The 22,963-nt window shown below is 44.6% G+C and overlaps 1 protein-coding gene across 2 annotated transcripts in view; it reads right to left on the bottom strand.

Annotated features, from left to right (window-relative positions):
• INPP5A (inositol polyphosphate-5-phosphatase A) overlaps positions 1 to 22,963 on the bottom strand; it is a 1,526,322-nt gene that overhangs the window by 1,055,087 nt on the left and 448,272 nt on the right. The window lies entirely within an intron of this gene.

Below are 22,963 nucleotides of genomic sequence, written 5' to 3'. Positions count from 1 at the left end.
ATTCGCATGTGCCTTCCTGATTACAACAAATATCTCTTGCATTTGTGAGTTCTTCTGAAGGTTGACATACTCTCTATCCATTATTTATTTAATTCATTTGTAAAGTGCAGGCTTGTGACAGACTTTGTATGCTGCTGCAAGTTAGAGATGAAATTTGAGTGGGCACCTTATTCCCAGTGGAAAGATGACACCACATCAGTGGTTTGTCAGGTTGCCCTTACAGTTATGGAGTGATGGTTTTGCACTCTTTGGGGCCTATTTCCTTGTTGACTAGGGTTTACCCCGCAGGGTTTCCAGGAGGAATGTGAAAATCTATTTCAAGTGATTCATGTCCCGTTCAGATAGCTCCTGAGGTCTGGTAACAATAATCCCCAAACTTGAGTGCCACACTCCCAGATTGTTTTTTGTGATTCACTCAGAATGATGAAGCCTTTAGAGAGGCACCTGGTAAAGTATGATCTTTAACAAAATGCAGTCTCCTAATTAAACTTTTAATTACTGTATATTTTCCATTAGTTTTTCTTTGATGACAGCAAATCTCACCCTTAAAAGTCCTAACGCTTTGAAGAACTCAACAATGTTCTGTTCCCTTTTCTAGTATTGTTTTCCTCTCTTCCAGCCTTCTGTGTGGTGCCATTTTCCTTTGCATGTCTGGGTTTATCCTGGCTACAAGTATTGTTGTCTGGCAGCCTCTGGTTCTACTATCCATTCTATTTCCATGAGCCAGTATATCAAACACTAAAGTTGTCCTCCGCCTCATCACTACCAAGTACAGTGACCACTTATTCCTGTTCGTGAATACTAAACACCTATAGGTTCAAGAAGCATGATATATCAGTTTCACAGCTGGCCAACCTTCAACTTTGTCTATGTATAGAGAAACCTGATGGCATTACTTGAGAGAAAGTGAACTCAGTGGGGACTAAACAAGTATTGGAGATCCACCATGGTGCACCACATATACAACATAGCACCAAAGAAGAGTAGTCCTCACATCAGCATGACATCTCAGGACTGTCATCCAGCTGAGTACAGAAAGCTCTCCATGAAATTCATATTAGTCAAACTAGCCTTAGCACAGCATGGGGGTGTTTTTCTTGGAGATCATTCTTAATTACCTATTGGAAATCTAGGTGGTTGGAGCAGCCAGGAAAGGAATCCCTGTAGGTTCACTATCAGCCAGTAACCTACAGTACTTTATATTTTAAATCCAGGAAGTCAGGAGGAGTCTAACTCAAGTATGTAAAAGCGTGATACATGAAGTGAAATGTATTTGCCACTGGAATAAGATATCAGATGAGTGCAAGGAAATGTCTGATCACTGAGTTATTCTTTAAAGTTTTACACAAATGGACCTTTCAATTATAAAAAAAAATGATTATTCATTTGCTTATATTGTGATTCAATAAAACTAGCTGAAATATAATGTTAAACAGTGTTCTCATGTAAGATGATCCTCAATAAATAAACAAGAATAAATACATAAGCTATGACACAGAGGTTACCTAGTAATCCTACAGTAAGTGTAACAATAGGGGTGATAAGGTTAAACCAGATGCTCAATTAAAACTAAATCCACATTCCTTATGATTTCAGAACAAAATCTGCTTGCAGAAAATATATGCCCTAGTCAGAAAAACAAACTTCTGGAAGACTGCACAAGAATGACAAACAACTCACTGCCTTTTCTTCAGCACAATGTGACATTAAAGGAGCGCTCGAGGGACAGCATTGACCGGAAAGAAATGTGTGCATGTGAAGAATATGAATGTCTGGAAATGTCTTCTTTTGCATACTAAACATTTGGATACTAAAAGCATGTGCTGCATGTTTAGCAAACCTGTTATTTGGTCTCATACCTCAGTCTTAAAGGGAAGTGTAAAGTAATCAAGGAAACATAACATGGAAAAACAGACCGTTGTGTACATTATGTGTTTTTGCTTTAAAAGAAATGTGGAACAACAATGAAAAGGGATACAGTCACCTGTTTAATATTAGTTTTCTAACACACCAGGTCTCACTTTCAGTCAAATCACTATCCTTCATGACCTTCTAAATTCCTCTAGTAAAACTTTAGAAATGTTCATGCCACACAACCTGACATATGAGTGCTGTTGGTAAGCCACAAAACACAATCAATAACATAACAGCAACCTAGCTTCAGTTTCCATTCTACAGCTACTCTAAGACAGTAATCAGGACATTGGTGGTGTTTTAGGTCCATGGCAATCTGTCTAATTTTGGGAATTACTGAGTTGCAATCAATATAATGGGGGTAGAGGTAGAGTCCAAACCACAAAACCCACACTGCTAATTGACTGTGTACCAATGTAATCTTGGCTACAGAACTGGAAACTAATGTGGCATTGATGTCTTCCAGGGCATTATACATTGGTTCCATCCTGTAGTCAGAGGCAAGAGGCAGACTGAGAAGCTGTGACCATCATCTCTCAAGGATGTGTTTGAGAACAGAAAGTAAGGCTCACCTTCAGAATTATGCAAAAGCTATGGTTTCCATCATGTTCTGATCAGGAGGGGTTTATTCAAGTACAAAAAACATGGGCAATAGATGAGGATGGAGAAAGGGGATTTTGGTAGTAGGCAAAACGGTACAGGAATACCACTGTTATGGAAATGTGCACAATTCTGTGGTGGTAACTCTAAAACAATTGTTAGTCCCTTCAGACTTGTAGACATGAGACTGTTCCAGTATTAATGACGGTAGGAACTATAGTGGTTGAAGTAGGAAGAGAAGGGTATGACTAAACTAAAAACACTACAGTGGAAGGGTAAACTCCCATGTGAAAGCTATTTACAAATGTGCAACTCATTCACAGATGAATAATGGGAGACCTGGGATTAGCACCACTAAGTGATGTCAGGGTTAGGAACTTCTAAAAGACATCCATCATTGCAAGAGATTCTAGCAAGATTAAGTAAACAGTGCAAAATGTAAGCAGGAACAACATGGTTACTTTAACGTTTTTGCACTTATAATATGCTGGCTGAAAAAATCTGCAACATTTACTGTTCTGATGTGCATGAAGCAGGGAAAAGAGTGCAGTACCATAAGCTGTCAGTAGGTGTTTTTTGGGGCCTCTTATGGCCACATGAGGTACTTCACCCTGCAATCTTGAATTCAACACATCCCCAATGAGTTTCGGATGCCTTGCTGAAAAATGAAGCCCAGTACCTGTTAAGAGTAAAGTTGTACTCTGTGCATTCAGGTTATGAGGGAAGGGATACAAGAGTAATATGCTGGCTGAAAAAAAGTAACATTCTGGAAAAAGAAACACTCATAGAGAATGCAAGATTAGGCAAAGCATGCGAAATGTAAGCAGGAACAAAATGGTTACGTTAACGTTCTTACACTTATAATATGCTGGCTGAAGAAAACCTGCAACATTTATTGTTCTAATGTACACGAAGTAGGGAGAGGATGCACTACCACAGGCTGTCACTGGGTGTCTCTTTGGACCTCTTTTGGCCACATAGGGTACTGCACCCTGCAATCTTGAATTTAACACATCCCCAATTACATTTGGGCGCTGTGCTGAAAAATGAAGCGAGGAGCCTGTTTTGAGAAAGGTTTGACACTGTGCAATCAAAGTGCAGGTTTGTTCATGATTAGGAGCACTTCCAAGTGGCAAAATGTAAAGAACGAATGAAAAATGCCTATAAAAACAAGCAGCGATGGGGGCGTTTGGTGTATGATCTCAGTCTTTGAATGCTTAGCAAATGTGACAAAGATAACAGGCTGATTTACAGCTCTGTTTACAGAAACAGCATTGTAGCGAAGATAAGCTGTGAAAAAGAATGCTCTGCAAATGAAAAGGCAAGCTTCGCTAAACACGAGCAGTAAAACCAAGAAAAAAAGAGTCCCCAAAAGAACAGATAAACACGAAAAGGCGTAAATATACAGTAGGTAGTGCCTCCCAAAGAGAAAAGGAGGGACAAAGAAGCATGACCGACCACTAGCCTGCAAGGATTTTTAAATGACATTGAAACAAACAAATGAAATGGCTTTAGGCCCACAGAAGTGTACTAAATTATACAAAACGTCACACACTTACGCTCGACTTAAAAAATGCTGGGAAAATTAGTGTTTACGCAAGATTTGAGTGTTGAATCAGATGGATTTGGGTATTATTCCATAGTACTGGAAATAGACAAGCGAATACTTGTTCGGAGTTTTGTTTTTCCTCACTTGTGGTATTTCCAGAAATAGGAGTTTTTCTCTCATGTTTCTCTTTCCCTCTGTTGAAGCTGTTCTCACACTGAAGTGGCATTGTCTGATATCTACTGCAAAGAGTAACGGGTCAGGCTGCAGTCTGAAAGATCATGGCCTTGGGATTGCTAGGGCTTATATTTTGGGAGTCCAGCCAACAAAACATTGCCAATGTTTAGATGTGAAAGCACTAATGTATGTAATGTGGTGCTGAAATCAGCGACAGTCATGGATAGTTTGAGGGTTCTAAGTCCTGGTCCTGTTGTTTACAATCCCATTGAGATTTCTCCTTCTTCGTATGTACTGACAAAGGAAGCAGGGCTGGTCTGGGTAGCAGAGGGTCTTGCTCGGATGGAATAAAGCAAGCTGATGCAATCAATTTTATGGGACAGCAATTAACAGAAAGAATCTATAATGGACCAACTACCTAGTGTTTTTTACCCAGGCTTGTGTTCTTTCAGGGACAAGAAAACATGATGGCTGGAATTGATTAAGCCAATAGTTCGTCACCACAGGGGACTCCTCTAAGTCTGTTCCATTTCATCACTGTAGCTCATCTTTGGTCTCCCAAAAAGAACCCAGTCACACTAAAATCAGTCCAAGCCCTGCCCCAAAGTTGAACTCTGGCTTTAATTGTCTGTTTCTCCCCTCTCTGCAGAAGACACTAGAAACTGAAGATAGAGTTAGGTTTCATTAGCATCATTACTGAAGCCCAGCTTGATTCTCTGTCAAGGATACAGATCTGGACTTTTCTCTGACATCCACAGTCTTATTGAAACAGCCCTGAAGTCGTTGATGCATATGCTTGATTCAATGCTAAGACATGTTCTAGCAGGAACCTCAAGGTTGACTGAGATGGTTGGCGTGGGAATACCTGTTTTGCTCTAGCACACTTGAGAGATATGGATGTTAAAGAGTAAAGGGACCGGGCTTGACAAGAAATGTGTGATTGCATTTTGGTAAGATCAATTTTTTAGACTCATACATGCTATTGCAACAGGAATAGCTGGAAGTATTTCCTGTGTCATGTTAGCCTCATTCCCTTCCCCGCCAAGGACGTAGTGGTTACATCCGGTGCCGCAGCGCTGAGGCACCACGGACGTAACCACTACGTCCTGGTATAGGCCCTCGGGGGAAGTACTGGCGCTCCCCCCGAGGGCCTCCCCTCCACCCCCCAGGGCAGAGCTGGCAGGGGAATCGCTTCCCCTTCCATCCTCAACCCCCGTGACGTCTGATGACGTCAGCACACGATTGCGTGCTGGCCGCATCAGAAGGCATGCTTCCAGCGTGATGCGGAAGAGAAGTGCTCAGCATTTCTCTTCAGCTTGAGAGGTGGGGGCAGGCAGAGGCATGAAAGGAAAGAAAAGGCCTTTCCTTTAATTTCTCTGCAAGCATTTCTGCTGCCCGACCGCGATGCAAACGGGCAGCAAAAATGGCCACTAGACACCAGGGAATTGTTTGTTTTGATACTGACGCATAAGGAGGACAGTCCCTTGGGCAAGGGCCGCTCCCCAGGGGGCCAAATAATTTTTAGGCCATTTCTGCCCCCAGGGGAGAGAAACCACTAGACACCAGGGAATTTTTATATATATACTTACGCATAAGGGGAGCAGCCCCTTGGGCAAGGGCCGCTCCCCAGGAGGGCAAAATATTTTTAGGCCTTTTCTGCCTCCCCTGGGGGCAGATCAGCCTATTATTATCAGGCTGATCTGCCCCCAGGTGGGGCAGAAACCCCTAGACACCAGGGACATATTTCGTTTATATTTACTTCTGTTTTTTATATACGGGGAGCGACCCCTTAGGCAAGGGTTGCTCCCCTGGGGGGCAAATTGTATTAAGGTCATTTCTGCCCTATTTTTGTTAGGCCAAACCACTAGACACCAAGGATTTTTATTTTTTTTGCACCAATTTCACGCAAGGAGAGCGACCCCTTAGGCAAGAGTCGCTCCCCTGGTGGGGATGGGGGGGAATTTATTTTAGGCCTTTTCTGCTCCCCTTGGTTGCAGATCGATCCATTTCTATTAGGCCGATCTGCCCCAGGGGGGCAGAAACCACTTAGGAACCAGGGATTGGTGTTTGTGTGTATGTGTGTGTTTTGTTTGGGGGGGGGCAGCCCATTGGGCAAGGGTTGTTCCTCATGGGGTCACATTACTGTTGGCCATATCTTCCCCCAAGGGGCAGATCAACCTATTTTTGGAAGGCCCATCTTCCCACAAGGGGGGCAGAAAGCCCACCAGAGATCAGGGAAGATTTGTTTTCAAAATAAGAGGGTGGGGGTATGGCCATACTCCCACCCCAAATAAATGGGGCCAAAGTTGTTTTGCCCACCAGTGGGCAGATGGGGAAATTACCCCCGCTCCACACCTGGGGAGGGGGAGAAAGTCTATTAGATGCCAGGGAATAAAAAAAGAAAAAAAGAAAAAAAAGAAAATAGTGGGGTGCTGGCTACCAACCAGTATGGGCCTGGTTATACCCCCACCCCAACCGAAGGGGATAACAGCTTTCAGCTCTCCCCCCGCACACTAAAACATCTTATCCCACAGCAAGCAAGAGGACATTTGATTATTTTGGGTTTTGGTTTTACATTTGGGCCATGAGAGCCTGGCAAACTCTCAAAATCATCCCACTTGGAATGGTGAGGGCTGCACTTTTTGGACTTTGGGACGATGCCATGTTGAAAAGTCCACAAGACCTAGACAATTCTGAAAACTAAACATCTGGGTGATTCCCGGGTGGTGTGCTCCACATGCACCCTGCACAATTTTCTTACCCACAATGCCTTGCAAACCTCCAACTTTGCTGGAAATCACACATTTTACCCACATTTTTGTGATGGAACCTTCTGGAATCTGCAGGAATCCACAACATTCCTACCACCCAGCATTGTCTCATCGATACTGATAAAAATTCTGCTGTACTTGTAAGACTAAAAATTTTTTTTTTTTCCTCAAACTTCCCTTTTGGACCTGCTTTGGTTCCCCCTCAATTTCAACATGTTTTTGGCTCTTCCCTGTCACAGGCACTTGGCCCACCTACACAAGTGAGGTATAATTTTTACCAGGAGACCGAGGGGAACGTTGGGTGGTAGGAAATGTGTCCCGGTGCAGTGATCCCACACAGAAATGTGGGAAAATTTTATTTTTATTAAGCTGAATTTGAGGTTTGCTGAGGATTCTGGGTAAGAAATCATTGGGGGATCCACGCAAGTCACACCTCCCTGGACTCCCTCGGGTGTCTAGTTCTCAGAAATGTCTGGGTTTGGTAGGTTTCCCTAGATGGCTGCTGAGCCCAGGACCAAAAATGCAGGTGCCCCCCCTCAAAAAGGGTAGTTTCGTATTTGATAATTTTGATGTGTCTAGATAGTATTTTGGGGCATTTCCTGTCGTGGACGCTAGGCCTACCCACACAAGTGAGGTACCATTTTTATCGGGAGACTTGGAGAAATGCTGGGTGGAAGAAAATGAGTGGCTCCTCCCAGATTCCAGAACTTTCTGTCACCGATATGTGAGGAAAAAGTGTTTTTTTGGCTAAATGTTGAGGTTTGCAAAGGATTCTGGGTAACAGAACCTGGTGAGAGACCCACAAGCCACCTCATCTTGGATTCCCCTCGGTATCTAGCCTTCACAAATGCACAGATTTGGTAGGTTTCCCTAGCTGCCGGCTGAGCTAGAGGCCAAAATCTACAGCTAGGCACTTTGCAAAAAACACGTCAGATTTCAATGTAAAAATGTAAGGTGTCCATGTTGCGTTTTCCATGTTGCGTTTCCTGTTGCGAGCATTAGGCCAACCCACGCAAGTGAGGTACCATTTTTATCAGGAGGATTGAGGGAGCACAGAATAGCAAAACTAGTGTTATTGCCCCAAATGTAAGACAGTGTGTAAAAAATACTTCTATTTGAGAAATGCCCTGTAATTCACATACTAGTATGGGCACCATGGAATTCAGAGATGGGCAAATACCCACTGCTTCTCAACACCTTATCTTGTACCCATTTTGGAAATACAAAGGTTTTCTTGATACCTATTTTTCACTCTTTATATTTCAGCAAATGAATTGCTGTATACCCGGTATAGAATGAAAACCCATTGCAAGGTGCAGCTCATTTATTGGCTCTGCGTACCTAGGGTTCTTGATGAACCTACAAGCTCTATATATCTCCGCAACCAGAAGAGTCCAGCAGATGTAACGGTATATTACTTTCTAAAATCTACCATCGCAGGAAAAAGTTAGAGTAAAACGTGGAGAAAAATGGCTGTTTTTTTCACCTCAATTTCAATATTTTTTTATTTCAGCTGTTATTTTCTGTAGGACACCTTTGTTGGATCTACACAAACTACCCCTTGCTGAATCCAAAATGTTGTCTATTGTCCAAGAATGTTTAGCTGTCTGGGATACAGCATTGGTTTCACACCCATTTCTGTCACTAACTGGAAGGCGGCTGAAAGCACAAAAACAGTAAAAATGGGGTATGTCCAAGTACAATACCAAAATTGTGTTGAATAATTGGGTTTTCTGATTCAAGTCTGCCTGTTCCTGAAAGTTGGGAAGATGGTGATTTTAGCACTGCAAACACTTTGTTGATGCCATTTTCAGGGGAAACAAACACAAGCCTTCTTCTGCAGCCCTTTTTCCAATTGTTTTTTAAAAAAAACATTTTCGCTGTATGTTGGCTAATTTCTTGGTCTCCTTTAGGGGAACTCACAAAGTCTGGGTACTTCTAGAATCCCTATGATGTTGGAAAAAAAGGATGCAAATTTGGCATGGGTAGCTTATGTGGACAAAAAGTTATGAGGGCCTAAGCGCGAACTGCCCCAAACAACCAAAAAAAGGCTTGCCACTTGAGGGGGAAAAGGCCTGACAGCAAAGGGATTAAAACACTGCACACTTCTACCTTTTGAGGAGGTCAGAAAGATAACTGAATTTATACATGTGATTTACTGTTTAAAGCTGGAACTGAGGTATGGGAGCAAAAGCAACTACGTCAACGAGCCTTCTGCAAGTATAAATACAACTGCTGAGCAAGCATAGTTCGGAGAATCTTCTCAGCTAGTGAAAACATGGAACATGAGGCCTTCTTGTACAAGTCTTATTACGTGGGCTCGTATATGGAAACTGACACAAGCAAATGCTTCCATGCTTTAAATTCTAATACCCCACTTTAAGATCCTGTATGAAAAGGACAGTATATTTAAAGCAAGAAACTAATTCAAGAGAAAGTTCTCGCACAGAAAACTATATGGTGGTTTTTATTCTACATGTAAGCATCCTGAAATCTCTAAAAGTGCTTTCTCGGAAGATCCATCATAATCCGTAATATTTCAGCACTGACGGGGTGTGATTCATTGTGTTACTAGTTAGTTTACTTTCAGTGTTAGAATTCTTCTAAAGAAGGCCTTTTTCTGTCGGAGCAAAAATGTTGATAGTAATGTAACAGAGGGTGGAAGCCTCCCGCTAGCAATTTAGTATTCACAGCTCAGTCAATCTGGAGAGGCACCGTGAGATCAGAAAATATTATTTATTTATAGAAATAGTATTATCACAGTTGGCAAGTGGCTCATCTGGCATTACTGCATAATTAATTACAAAATGAAACCGCAAATTGGTTCTCGGTGCCAGTTGCCAGTAAACATAAATCCTTGAAAGAATCTTCATTTATTAGAATATTTTACAGGAGATATATCGGATCGTTTTTCTGAATCGAATTCAGTTGTGGACTAAACCCCAACATTCATAAAAAAATAATTTGACAAGAGGGCATTTCACAACCAGGGGGACAACATCCCACTTAGATTTAGAGATCTTAAATCACTGGGACGTCCACAATGGTCAGAACCTCGTGCTGCACGGCTCAGTGTACAAATAGGGTCTGAAAACAAAACCTAAGGAATTTGAAGGCATCTGCCACATGGAGATGAAAAGATAATACCTTTCCCTTAAACAGATCTGCCAAAAATGTTTCATTGGAGTACCCCACTTGGGATCATTCATTTCCTAAAAGCTCAAAGGGAATTTCTGACCTAGAATTCAGTATCTGTTGTCAAATGGCTGTGCCTCCCATAAGGAAAACAATCTGTTACAAACAGATTGTGGTGTTCTTTCCACCAAGACCCAGCTAGCTTCATGCTGATCAGTGAGGGTCCGAGCACAGGATATTAAACAAAAAAACTGAGTATGCACCGAGTGATTGCACCTACACTCACCAGAAGATGTTGTTAGACTGCCTTTAGTGATGCAGACAACACAAAACATATTCTGATTATTTTTAAGTTGGAATTGTAATAGACTTTTTCAATTTTGTCTAAGCTATAAACATAGTTTTGAAACGTGACTGTTAAATCCAGGTAAATTATACATGAAAAGCCCCTTTACAGTGGAGTGCCGGCTCTCCAGGCTCCTCCCAATAATCACACTTTTGGTTGCATTTGAAATGAAGATTTTACATTACACACTTGTCTCCTGTTCTGGTATTTTAGACTGATAAAGCACTTGAAACCACTTCCAAAGGTAGAGTAACAAAAGAACTATCACAGTTGCCTAGAAAGATCAATCATCGCCTGGTGAAGGCCACTTTAACAAGCCTGAAGCATGCTCAAAAGCACCCGTCCTTTTGATACATTGACACTTTCCTGTATTAAGTCAAGTACAGGCTGTGCACATTGAGGTAATGCTCATCATCACCTTTGGTCACGAAGGAAACTATTGTTTGATGGATTAGTAAATGAACGTTGGAGTCCTGATTGAGATATGAAAGGACACATAACAAACCCCCCAAAGTAATTCCTCTCTGAGGATCACACAGCAACTCCAGTAATTGTATCAGAGGCCCCTTAGGTTACATGAAAATAGCTTTATTTGCAGTCTGACTTCCCATTAAGGATGTTGCCGGCTTCCACTGACTGCCTCCAGCCAGCAGGGCTAAAACAATTCACTGGGTAACCCCAGACCATTTACAGAATAAGAATTCAGGAGTGGTCTGGTGAGTAAACCAACAAGAACTGTACAATTTTCACTACCTCACAATACAGGCATTTTATTATATGCCACGCCATGAACAATTGCCTTATCTGAACTCGGAATCTGAAACCTGCAGGCTTCTCCAAGTCTCGAATTGCACTAGACACTCTTTAACTCAAGAAAATGGATACCCTTGGATATGTGCTATTTTGTGCTATTTTTCTAACACATAGCAATTAAGTGAACAGACATATAGAAGCATCGCTTTCCTTTTAACTCTTACCTATATCAGCCTTGAGATAAAACTGTACATGACAAACATACAAGTTAATTTACATTTTCGGAGTGAGATGTTATAAGTTACCACAAATGGCATTAGATGGCCCTCTGATCAGCACCCAACTTTAATCAACAACACTTTGCTCAGCATGGGGAGAAAATACATAGAAGACAGAACAGTGCTGCTATTGCGCTCCAATCAATGCTCCTCCTTGCACCACTAATGGTTCACCAACTGCTCTGAAGCAACAGTTGGCAAGACATGATGTGAGAATCACTTGTGTCTCTTGAGTGATATTCATAACAGTAAATGCATCAGCAGCTTCAACATGAGCTCCCACCTTCCAATGTTTTGTGATGTAGCAGAGTTTTTCTGTCGGTGCAGTGATGCTCTGGTGCAGGTGTTGGTGTCATATGCTCAAGCGCATGTGCCCTGACAGCTGTTGAGCTATAAACAGCTTTTTCAAAGTAGTTACATTTTAAAATATGGGATCACTCTATGTTTATTGGCCTACCAAATCCGTTCTGCATACTGTATGCCATCTCTTTTCTTAAACACATATTTTTCTGCCATTTTATAACTCAAAATGGTGAATTCTTGTCTTGTGTCCACTGATTTCCCAGTTGCTTATGTTGGGGCCCCACCTCAAGTGTCCGTTTGGTCATGTTCTTTGAAAAAGGAAGTGAAAGAGGGGGTGATTGGTGTAGGATCAGGCCCATGTTGCCCATTTTCATCTCCAACAGTTGTATTCAGTATTGAGCCCCAATCTCTACCAATATCCATTTTCCCTTTCCTCTCAGCTTCTCCATGAAGTAGCATGCTTGCGTAGACAGCCCATTTCAGTAAATTCTGTTTTCAGACATAAGGCGTCTGTCCATCTGCTGCTTTTCATCTCAATCTCATAGTGATATGCCTTTTAGCCAAAGCCAGTGTCAAGTCAATACATTTCATAGTGACTCATCTGCCTTTAGGACATGGGTATATTCCTTATGTACAAGCCTCTGGAAACAGTCTCTGTCTTTTGTTTCGTTAGTGACGTTAATTACCGCATCCCAATATTTTAGCACTGTAGGACAATTTGAGACTTATATGCCATCTACGTTCTAAAAGTGAAAGGGAAAAAAGAGTTTTGTGGATACACAAAACTTTCAGGACTATCTATGGCTTAAACATTTACCTTGAATAATTTCTGAATATTTTTCCTTATTGTCATTGGACATACCTAGTCCATAACCACAGAGGGACTATATTGATGTTTCAACAATTTTACAACAACTTAACTGGGCTGGGATATATGCCGAAATCAATAGATATTGGGCTTGGTGTCCCTTTTACTAGTTGAAAAACATGGCCCGTACACAGCAAGCCTCCCTACAACCCTTCCCACAACTGAACAGCTCATTTCAACGCATAGCGATAGACATGCTTTTTTCCTTATAACACTCAGGAAAATTAATTATGTTGCTATATATATATATATATATATATATATATATATATATATATATATGGTGACTGAGTATGGCTTTGGTACCAAAGACCCTCCCTGTAAGAGGGAGTACGACTGACCATGTTGCAGAAGTCATAATGGATTTGTTTATGAGAGTGGCTATTTACTCTGAGCTCATAACTTAGCAAGGGATTCACTTAATGTGTTTATTGTTGGAACAGATGTCCCCACTTCTCCATCTCAAACAATTATGAACAGCTATATATCACCTTAAAACGGACAGATTATATGAATAATTGAAACAACCTATTACGCTGATGTTGCAAAACACCATTAAATCCCAACAGTAAAAATTGTGAAAAGGTTCTTCACTTTAAGAAGCATCATTATGGATCAAATCTACTTATTGAAATTTTGGTTTAAAGAAAGAAAAAAAAGCAAATAAAATGTACACAGCTATATGCCTAAAATCTTACAGGCCGGCAGCGTTAGTAGCACTTCCATCTCATACAAGCTGATGAAGGTTTCCTCAGAGGGTAATGTTGTAACCATTGTCCCGTGTGCATTTAAGTACAAAACCAACTGGCGAAAGTTGAGCACTACTCCACGCTGCTATGTCAAGAGTCCCCTGGAACCCCAGCCCCACAACCACACAAACTAGTTCACCAATTCCCTCCACGACCCAGAGGATAGGTGGGTAGTTCCAGCTATCGTCAGGGGCATCACGTGTCTTTCAGCATATGCAAGGTCTTTAAGTATGCAGGGGAAGTGAGTGCATTAAATTCAGCAAACAAAATCTGCTCAAAGGGCTCCCAAAGTGTGGAAACTTCTGCTGCTCGCTGTTCCGCTGCCAGAGATAGTTTCTCCATCCCTAAAATGAACCATCATTTGTGTAGCCACGATGTGTGGCTTGGAATCCCGTCCATGTCCCACAGGTTTAATATTGTCTGGTGGGCAGCATTGAGGGCAAGGGCGATCTGCCGTCCCCGTAGGGATCGGAGAGGGAAGGTGAGAGGATTGGGTAAGCCCAGGATGGTATATGTTGTGAGTCTGGGAATCTCTGTGTGGAATACCCTATCGATTTCGTCTAGGATGCTACTCCAGTATCGTCTCAGCTTGGGACAATGCCATAGCAGGTGTATGAGTGTGCCCATGTTTCCGCACCCCTTCCAGCATAGTTCAGTTTTAGTGGGGTCCCACAAATGTATTCTCGCGGGGGTATAGTACCAGTATGTTGCTATTTTATAGGCTGTTTCATCACCTGACATGTTGTGAGCTATGTGATGTGCTCTGTGGTGAATGCATTCCCATTCCTCTTCCGTTAGGTCCCTCCCTACCTCAGCTTTCCACCTTTTTTGACCTTTGGTTTTAGGTAGTGATGTGGTGATTTTAAGGTCTTTATAAAGCTCAGAAATCAGCAGATTGTCATCTTTTTTAAGCAATAGCCACTTCTCGGATGCTGTAAATGGTCTTGCCACAAGGGGCTTGACCGTTGGTTGGAGCACCCAATGTCTAACTTGGTAGTATGTCCTCCTATCTGGCTCTATGAGCCCATAAGCATCTTTAAGGCAGTCAAGGGGTATAATGTCATCCTGGTCCAATAGGCTCCCCACCCTCTTGAATCCCCCATCAAGCCATCGTTGAAATCCCTCTACCTTCAGGCCAGGGGCGAAGTCAGGATTCGTGCAAATCAGAGTCATAGAGGAGGGAAAGGACGTCAGACCGTTCCTGGTTGCCACTAAGTCCCAGACCCGGAATGTTGTGCTAGTGGAAGAATATAGCCCTACAGCTCTGTGTCTACACTACAGCCAGAGCTCCTTCCATATATGTGACCCTGCAACAGCTTGGTCCACGAAACACAAGTGTTTCTCAGTGAGCGGGTGGCGCCACTCCAGCAGGAACCACAGCTGAGCCTCCTGATAGTATTTCAAGAGGCACAGGACCGCCATCCTCCCTTCTGTCTTAGGAAGATACAAGGTGCGGCGCGAAATGCGTGCTGGTTTCCGGTCCTTTATGAATTTAAGCATCGCTGATTGAAGTACAGCTATGGTTTTAGGTGGCGGGGTAAGGTGGGTTGCTTGAAATAAGTAGAGTATGCGCGGTAGGATTGTCATTTTGATTGCAGCTATTCTACCTAACCATGAAAGTTTGCGTTTACTCCATACCTCCAAATCCTTCAATACATCTTTGGAGAGGGCAACGTAGTTCCTGTGAGCTGTTTTTGTGGTGGTATTTGCTAGATCAATGCCAAGGTACGGGATATGCGATACGTCTAAACATAGGGGAGTTTTGAGCGTAGTTCGGCTTCATGAGTGGGGAGGACCGACAGATTCAGAATTTGTGATTTTTGTCCATTCACTTTAAAGCCCGATATGGATCCGAATTCATGTAAGGCATCAGTTAGCACCGGTAGTGAAATCATAGGTTCTGACAGCGTCATCCGCATAGAGGCTAATGAGGTGGTAGTTGCCCCCAAACTTAATGCCCATTACAAGGGGATTGGCCCGTAGTTTCTGTACTAGGGTCTCCATGTAGAGAGCAAAGAGAAGCGGGGAGAGTGGGCAGCCCTGTCTCGTTCCTCGCCGAATCGAGAACTGGGAAGATAACGTGCCATTGACTCGGACAGCCGCTTTGGGTTCTTTATATACACATTTTATCCAATTCAGGAGTGTCGGTCGAACATCGAAGGGCTTCAACACCTGGAAGAGGTAGGGCCAGTGCACCCTGTCGTACGCCTTCTCCGCGTCAATAGTGAGGAGAAGTGCCTCTCTGCGCGACCTATGTGTTTTATCTATGCGGTTAAAGAGTCGCTTCATATTATCCCCACTTTGTCGTGGGGTATGAAACCCGCTTGGTCCAGGTCCACCAGCCCAGGCATGTAGGGTTTGAGGCATTGCGCCAAGATGCCAGTGAACAGCTTGGCATTTAAGTTTAGAAGGGAATTGGGACAGTATGAGCCACATTCCTCTGGATCTTTTCCTGGCTTGTGAATTACAGTGATAGTCCCATCCAGGATACTGGGGGTGAGGGCACTGGTCTCTCAGAAGGAATTCAAGAGTCTAGTGAGTGTTGGGGCCAATTTGGGGCAGAATGTTTTGTAAAAAGGGGGGGGGGGTAGCCATCCGGGCAAGGCGACTTCCCTGTTTTGAGACGAGAGATGGGCAATATCACTTCCTCTATCTGGATTGGTTTGTCGAGAAGAGTTGCGTCTCTCTGTGAGAGTGGAGTGAATGTGCAGTTAGTGAGGTATGCAGAGGGATCTAGGGTGATGGCCGTATCTGCTGTGTATAGCGCTCTGTAAAATTCAGAGAACGCCTCCGCAACTTGAGAGTCTGTACGCACCTCTCCCAGAAAGGAGGAGCGTACCATCTTGATGGTGTTGGCATGGAGTTGTGCCCTTAGTTTTGTGGGTGAGAAGCTTCCCACAGCAGTTGCCCCCAATATAATATTTATGTTTGAGCCGTGCTATAGCGTATTCGACTCGATCCCGATCTAATCTTTTCAGTTGGAGGCGGCCTTCTTCAATTCCATCCAAACTCTTGGAGCTCCAGCGCATTTGTGGGAGCATTCCAGAGCAGCTACCTTTTGCATCAGCAATGCCTTCTGTTTTTTCCGGGCTTTGTTTTCAGTTGCAGAAGGAGAGATCACCTCTCCCCGTACTACTGCTTTAAGAGCTTCCTAAAGTGTCGCTAAAGAGGTGTACCCATCATCGTTTCGGCTAGTGCAATCCGTGATCGTGTGTCTCAATGCCTCTACTACACTCTGTGTTTGTAGGAGCGTGTCCTGGAATCTCCATCCGGGGCTTGAGTACGATTGATATCAATTCGGACCGTTAAAGTTATAGGGGCATGATCTCCCAAAGCACGGGGCTCTACTGTAGTCTCCTGAACCCGGGTTCGGTACTCAGAAGAGGCCAGGAAGTAGTCTATGCACGTATAGGTTTTTGTGGCTGCCGAGTAAAAAGTATGATCTCGGATGTTCGGATGTGCCTCTCTCCAGACATACTCTAAGTCACAGTCTGCGAGCCAGTGAAGACCTGCTGGGGAAAGAGTGCTCATCTGCCCATGTTGGTGCCCTGACCAGTCTAGCTCATTGTCCATAACGAGGTTGAAGTCACCCCCCACGAGTATTGCTGTGTCAGGTGTGGTCAACGTAGAGGAGAGAGCCTGTGTCATGAATGCCCCTTGCTGTGTGTTAAAAAAGCAAAAAATCTAAATATCCAACAGGGATAAATCTATACCAACTATCTAAGCAAAAAACTACATTTGTTACTGAGTCGTAATTTCTTTATTACAAATACATTGATTCAATCATAGTATCAACTAATCACCTATCTAACTAAAAACTAAATACACAAAATCTAATTATATACAAATCCAAAACAACCCTCAAATTCCAAACAAGCACCGTGATACATAAAATATATGAAATATAGGCTGCTTAACCATCTAGTGGCAAGCAGTCACCAATCCAGGTAGTGACAGTAGTGGAAGGAAAGCCCCTCACCCCGGCATCGCCCTCCTCCATGTTTAGGATCCGTTGGGCCTCATGAGTTGTTTTGACTTGTGTCTTGTCGCCCCAACGGAATATGAGTCTAAAGGGGTGACCCAAGCTATAGGGTGTGGAGTTAGACCGGAGGTAGTCTGTGATGGGCTTGAACTCCCTACACCTCTGTAGTGTAAGCAGAGAGAGGTCCTGATATAGCAGTAAGGTGTGACCTCTAAATTGAAGGAAGTCTTTGGTCATGAAGTTGTGGATACAAGCTAGAATGTCTGGAGGGCACAACCCGGTCCCTCCCGGCCGGCCTGTTCAGTGGACCCCGTCCAGCAATATCTCTTATTTACTCTCTGGACCCAGAAGCGAGCGGAACAGGGCTGTAGCGTACTCTCTAATGTCGTCCCCTTCAGCCCCGTTAGCGGCCCCTCTGATTCATATGTTGTGGCGGCGGGAGCGATTTTCCAGGTCCTCAGTCACGATCTGCAGTTGCTCCTGCCTCTCTCGCAAGCGAAGGATCTCTTGCTGTAGTTGTTCAACAACTTCTCCTCTGGATATTTCATTGTCTTCTATACCTGACACTCTCTCCCCCAGTGAGGTGAGGTCAGCGCACAACTCGCGCATCTCCTGAGAGAGATCTTTCCGCAGATCCTGGAGATCCGTCTTCAGGGAGTCAAATAGGGAAGTAGGAAATCCTCTTGTACCTGGAGCTGTTTCATCATCCACCACATCTCCCTTGCCAGCGATCCCCTGTGTATGAGTAGGGGCATCAGCATGTTTGCTCTGCGCTGGAGTGGATCTAACCAGAATCTCCCTGAACAACTGGTCCTTCTTTGCAACCCCCCCTCTGCCATGCCCTAAAGGCTGATCACCACTGCGGGCCGATCTCTACCGTCGTGCTCCGGGTCGCCCCACTCGCGGGCGAGAAATATGCTGAAAAAGGGGGGGGGGGGCCCTGGCCCCTGTCCGAACCACGCCTCTCCGACGCTGGTGCCTATCCGCAGCAGGGCCCCGGTGACCCTGGGTAGGGTCTCCTCTGTCTCGGGAGGCTGGGGGTTGGCGCTCCGTGACGTGGTCGTCAGGCCCGGGCCCAACCCCCATTTCCCGCTGCCTCTGCAGCCTGTTCCATGCCACCGCAGAAGTGCTCCAATGCAGGCCTGGCTCAACTCTCTCTATCGCCTCAGGGCCTGTGTCCTCCGGCTCCTCCGTTCGGGCTCCCCGTGTCTCGTCCTCTCACCGGGACTCATCCGGCCCCCACTGACCAGCACAGCCCGCACACCACAGGCCTCCTCAGCAGCCCAGCAGGGATCTGCTCCTCCATCGGCCCGCTGCAGAGCCGGTCCGCTCACCCCCCCCAACCACAGCGGCAGTACCTTGAGGTGCCTGGGTCGGCCGAGACGAGGGTCCCTGGGCCGCTATGCAATATTTTCAGGCCCAGGCGGCAGAGCACTCACAGATGCATCCGATCACGCTGCCATCTTGGCTACGCCCCCCACGAAGCATCTTTAGTCCTCTGTAGGTGTCAGTCCATTCGAACAGTTGTTTATAAAACAAACCCACACCATACTGGATATGGCCTTATAAGAATGGCAAGAAGCAGAACAACCATCCCTTGTGAAAGATATTATCTCCTTAACATACCAAATTCAAGCCGTGCAAGAAGTTGCAACCATAAACTTGGAAAAGGCCCAACATCAGACATACTGTAATAAAACCAGCATGTAAGTCTGTGGACTGTTTTATTTAAAAAAAATATTTCCTTCTTAATGACATGGTTAATATGAAGTACAGGCAGTGCTCTCACTAGTAAACTATCTAAATTATTGACCAGAATATAAATTTAGGCATACATTCAAGTTACATAAAAACATCAGTGGATCTTCCACCAAATTGAAATGAGATTAACAGAACACTATAAAATACTTTCAAGGATAAGGCCCCACAATCTAACAGGATATTACATGCGATGATAATCAATAGTAGAGTTATACTTGCATTTATCTCAAAAGCATTCTGGAGGACACATACCAGAATGGTATTGGGGTGACAATTCCATGATCTTAGACATTTTACATGGCCATGTTCGGAGTTACCATTGTGACGCTATACATAGGTAGTGACCTATGTATAGTGCACGCGTGTAATGGTGTCCCCGCACTCACAAAGTCCGGGGAATTTGCCCTGAACAATGTGGGGGCACCTTGGCTAGTGCCAGGGTGCCCACACACTAAGTAACTTTGCACCCAACCTTCACCAGGTGAAGGTTAGACATATAGGTGACTTATAAGTTACTTAAGTGCAGTGGTAAATGGCTGTGAAATAACGTGGATGTTATTTCACGCAGGCTGCACTGGCAGGCCTGTGTAAGAATTGTCAGAGCTCCCTATGGGTGGCAAAAGAAATGCTGCAGCCCATAGGAATCTCCTGGAACTCCAATACCCTGGGTACCTCAGTACCATATACTAGGGAATTATATGGGTGTACCAGTATGCCAATGTGAATTGGTGAATTTAGTCACTAGCCTGTTAGTGACAAATTTGGAAAGCAGAGAGAGCATAACCACTGAGGTTCTGGTTAGCAGAGCCTCAGTGAGACAGTTAGGCACCACACAGGGAACACATACAGGACACATACTTATGAGCACTGGGGCCCTGCCTGGCAGGGTCCCAGTGACACATAGACTAAAACAACATATGTACAGTGAAATATGGGGGTAACATGCCAGGCAAGATGGTACTTTCCTGCACAGACCCACTCAAGAGTCACACATACACTCCGACCCACTGAAAGACTCATGTACCCATTCATAGACCCACTCATAGTCATACATCCACTCACAGACCCACTCAGAAACTCATTGTTGGCCCTGGCCCTTTTTGCAAGGTCATCCCTAAATGTTTTGCCTTCCTCCTCCTATTTTTCTGACCTCTTTTTGTTAGCTCTAGGACTCTGGGCACTTAATCACTGCTGATCAGTGCTAAAGTGCTTGTGCTCTCCCTTCTAAATTTGGTATGATTGTCTTACATCTGATTGGCTTATTTAATTTACTTGTAAGTCACTTGTAGAGTGGTATCCCTTATACCCAGAGCCCGTAAATTAAATGGTACTAGTGGGCCTGCAGCGCAGCTTGTTCCACCCACAGAAGTAGCCTTTCGAACCAGTCTCAGGCCTGCCATCACTGGACCTGCATGAACAGTTTACAGCCACAGGGACCTGGCATCTAAATTTACTTGCCAGGCCTGGAGCACAATAAGTCACCCCATAGGTAGGCCATCAGGTAGCCACATGGGCAGGGTGCTATGTAGTTAAGAGATAGGACATGTGCCCTCTTATGTGACCTGTCCTAATAGTTGCAAACAGCATATTTGGTTTCTTACTGCTGTGAGCACTGTCTCTCTCATGGGATTGCATTGGGAATGCCCTTTGATATGGTAGTGGTATTGTCTGATCTATGAGGAGTGGCGTAGGAATGTTTGGTATGTTTGGAATGGCAGTGGGAAATGCTGCTTACTTGTGTTGGTGGATGTTTTACTACCATTGTAGAAATGTCACTTTTAGAAAGTGGGCATTTCTCTGTGCTTATAACTCCGGTGCTTGTGCAGCTTGACTTCAATCCACGACTGAGGTAGAGTGACGGCTGGGCTTTGTGCATACTTTTCAGGCAGCTAGTATACAGGGAGGGTGGATGTGTAACAGGAGTACCTCTGCATACTGAGTGGTCTTTCTGGGCTGGGAGAGGAGGGGTACACATGCATCTGTAAAGGCTGTTCCCTGGTCTCACACAAAGGGCTTGTTTACACCCTACTGATGTCTGGAGCAGTGTTGAAGAAGTGGACATTCCTGGAACTGGTTAGAACTGGTTTGAACCCCTTCTCCATCTTTGTGGAAGCTGCGCAAAATGAGTATAAGTACAGGGGGTTGTCCCCTACATATTTAGACACTGATGGACCCTGTATAGACAGGACACTAGATGCTGCTGGAGGGACTAACCAGGAACTGCCTTGGGACTGCCCTGCTGTTGTGCTGAGGGTGTAACCTGCGAGGTCACTAAGAAGTACTGCCACAGTTGCTCTGATCCCTTGTGCTGGCCTGCTTGCTAAGGCCCTGCAGCCCTGTGTCCCCATAGCTGTCTCCAGGGACTGGGTAGTGTGCTCCCCTGCACTTCTGTTTCTTGGACGCTGTTTGCCCTTCAGGAGCAGAGCAGGGCATGAGCAGAGTGTTTCTGGCTGAACTGCTCCAGATCGTGAAGCGTGCGTCATTCTGTTGACCACAGGGCGTGAAGAGCACTTTATTTCAGATTTATTGCCCCCCCGTTCCCCAGCATAGACCCAGGAGGGAAGATGTCAGCAGGAAATTCTGTAGCACCGACAAGACGTGATCTTGGAGGTGACCCGGGGGATGTGCCGGCTCCTGCTTTGGTGCTCTCACTACTGCAGCCTGAGAAACAGCTCCAAAGGACACCAGCTCACCTGGAGGCGCCAGGACCTGAAGGAGAACCAAGACACCTGTCAACCACGCAGGAGAGAGGAGATTCCTGTTGGTCGGGTGGGAGGGCTGAACCGCACACCCTCAAGCTAGGAGACTCATTCAGCTGAGGCGTGGCACGCTGAAGAGAGACTGGCCTACTGGAGCCACCCTACTCTCCCCTCGTAATGCCGTACAGCTAAGAAACGCTGCTCCGTGCTCGCTGAAGTTGTGGATGGGGTGCGGGGGGCCTTGTGCAAGAATATTCCATTGTTCCCTATGCAGGGAAACTAGAAGTCTCCCCGCTGTCAGAGTAGGTGTGTGGGCCCCTTTTTCCTACCCGGAGGTCACCATTCCCTGAGTAGGGAAGGGCCTTGACTTCCAAAGCATCAGCCCTCAAGGCATTGCTGTTTTAGCAGCATATTGCAGCTGGCAGGGCAGGAGGAGAACCTCAACAGAGGGCACGTGCATGCCCAGCTACTGTATATGCTATATTGGTGGTGCTTCTGATTTGGGACGTGTGCCCCTGGTTGCCCTCATGATAAATGTTGCATTTCTCTTTTCATTATGAGCTGACTCTGTGACTTGTTGTGCTTGCCATAATGGGGGATATGTGCATAAGGGCAGGACCTGCTGCATATACAGTGGGATAAGTTTTCACTTATGTACCTATTGACATATGCCATATAGAAATGTTTCCATGATATGTGCATTTATTTTGGGGATGATAAGGATCTGCCATTTGGTACTGTTTCTCTTCTATGTGCATTCATGATATTGTCTTGTTTATTATGATGTGCAATTTTGATGATAATGACAACCTGACTACTGCTTGTGTTGCAGAATAATAGTAACCTATGTGTTTACCTAGCTACTGCTTGCTTTCGCCGGGGCACTAGTAAACTGTGTGATGTTCTGATAACTGCTTGTGTAACAGAGTATTACTGATACATGTCATGTTTGAGTCAATAATGCTCTGTGCAGTACAGTTTATTTTTTTAACCTGTTGTGGAGTTTCATTTGTGTATTTATTGTAACACGTATATTGTGTGTGTTGTGCAAACGCTTTACAGATTTCCTCTGTGATAAGCC

This window comes from Pleurodeles waltl, chromosome 6 (genome assembly GCF_031143425.1).
Source record: "Pleurodeles waltl isolate 20211129_DDA chromosome 6, aPleWal1.hap1.20221129, whole genome shotgun sequence".
NCBI classification, from domain to species: Eukaryota; Metazoa; Chordata; class Amphibia; order Caudata; family Salamandridae; genus Pleurodeles; species Pleurodeles waltl.
The sequence above is the reverse complement of the archived record's forward strand: the minus strand, read 5'-3'. Positions and strand labels throughout refer to the sequence as shown.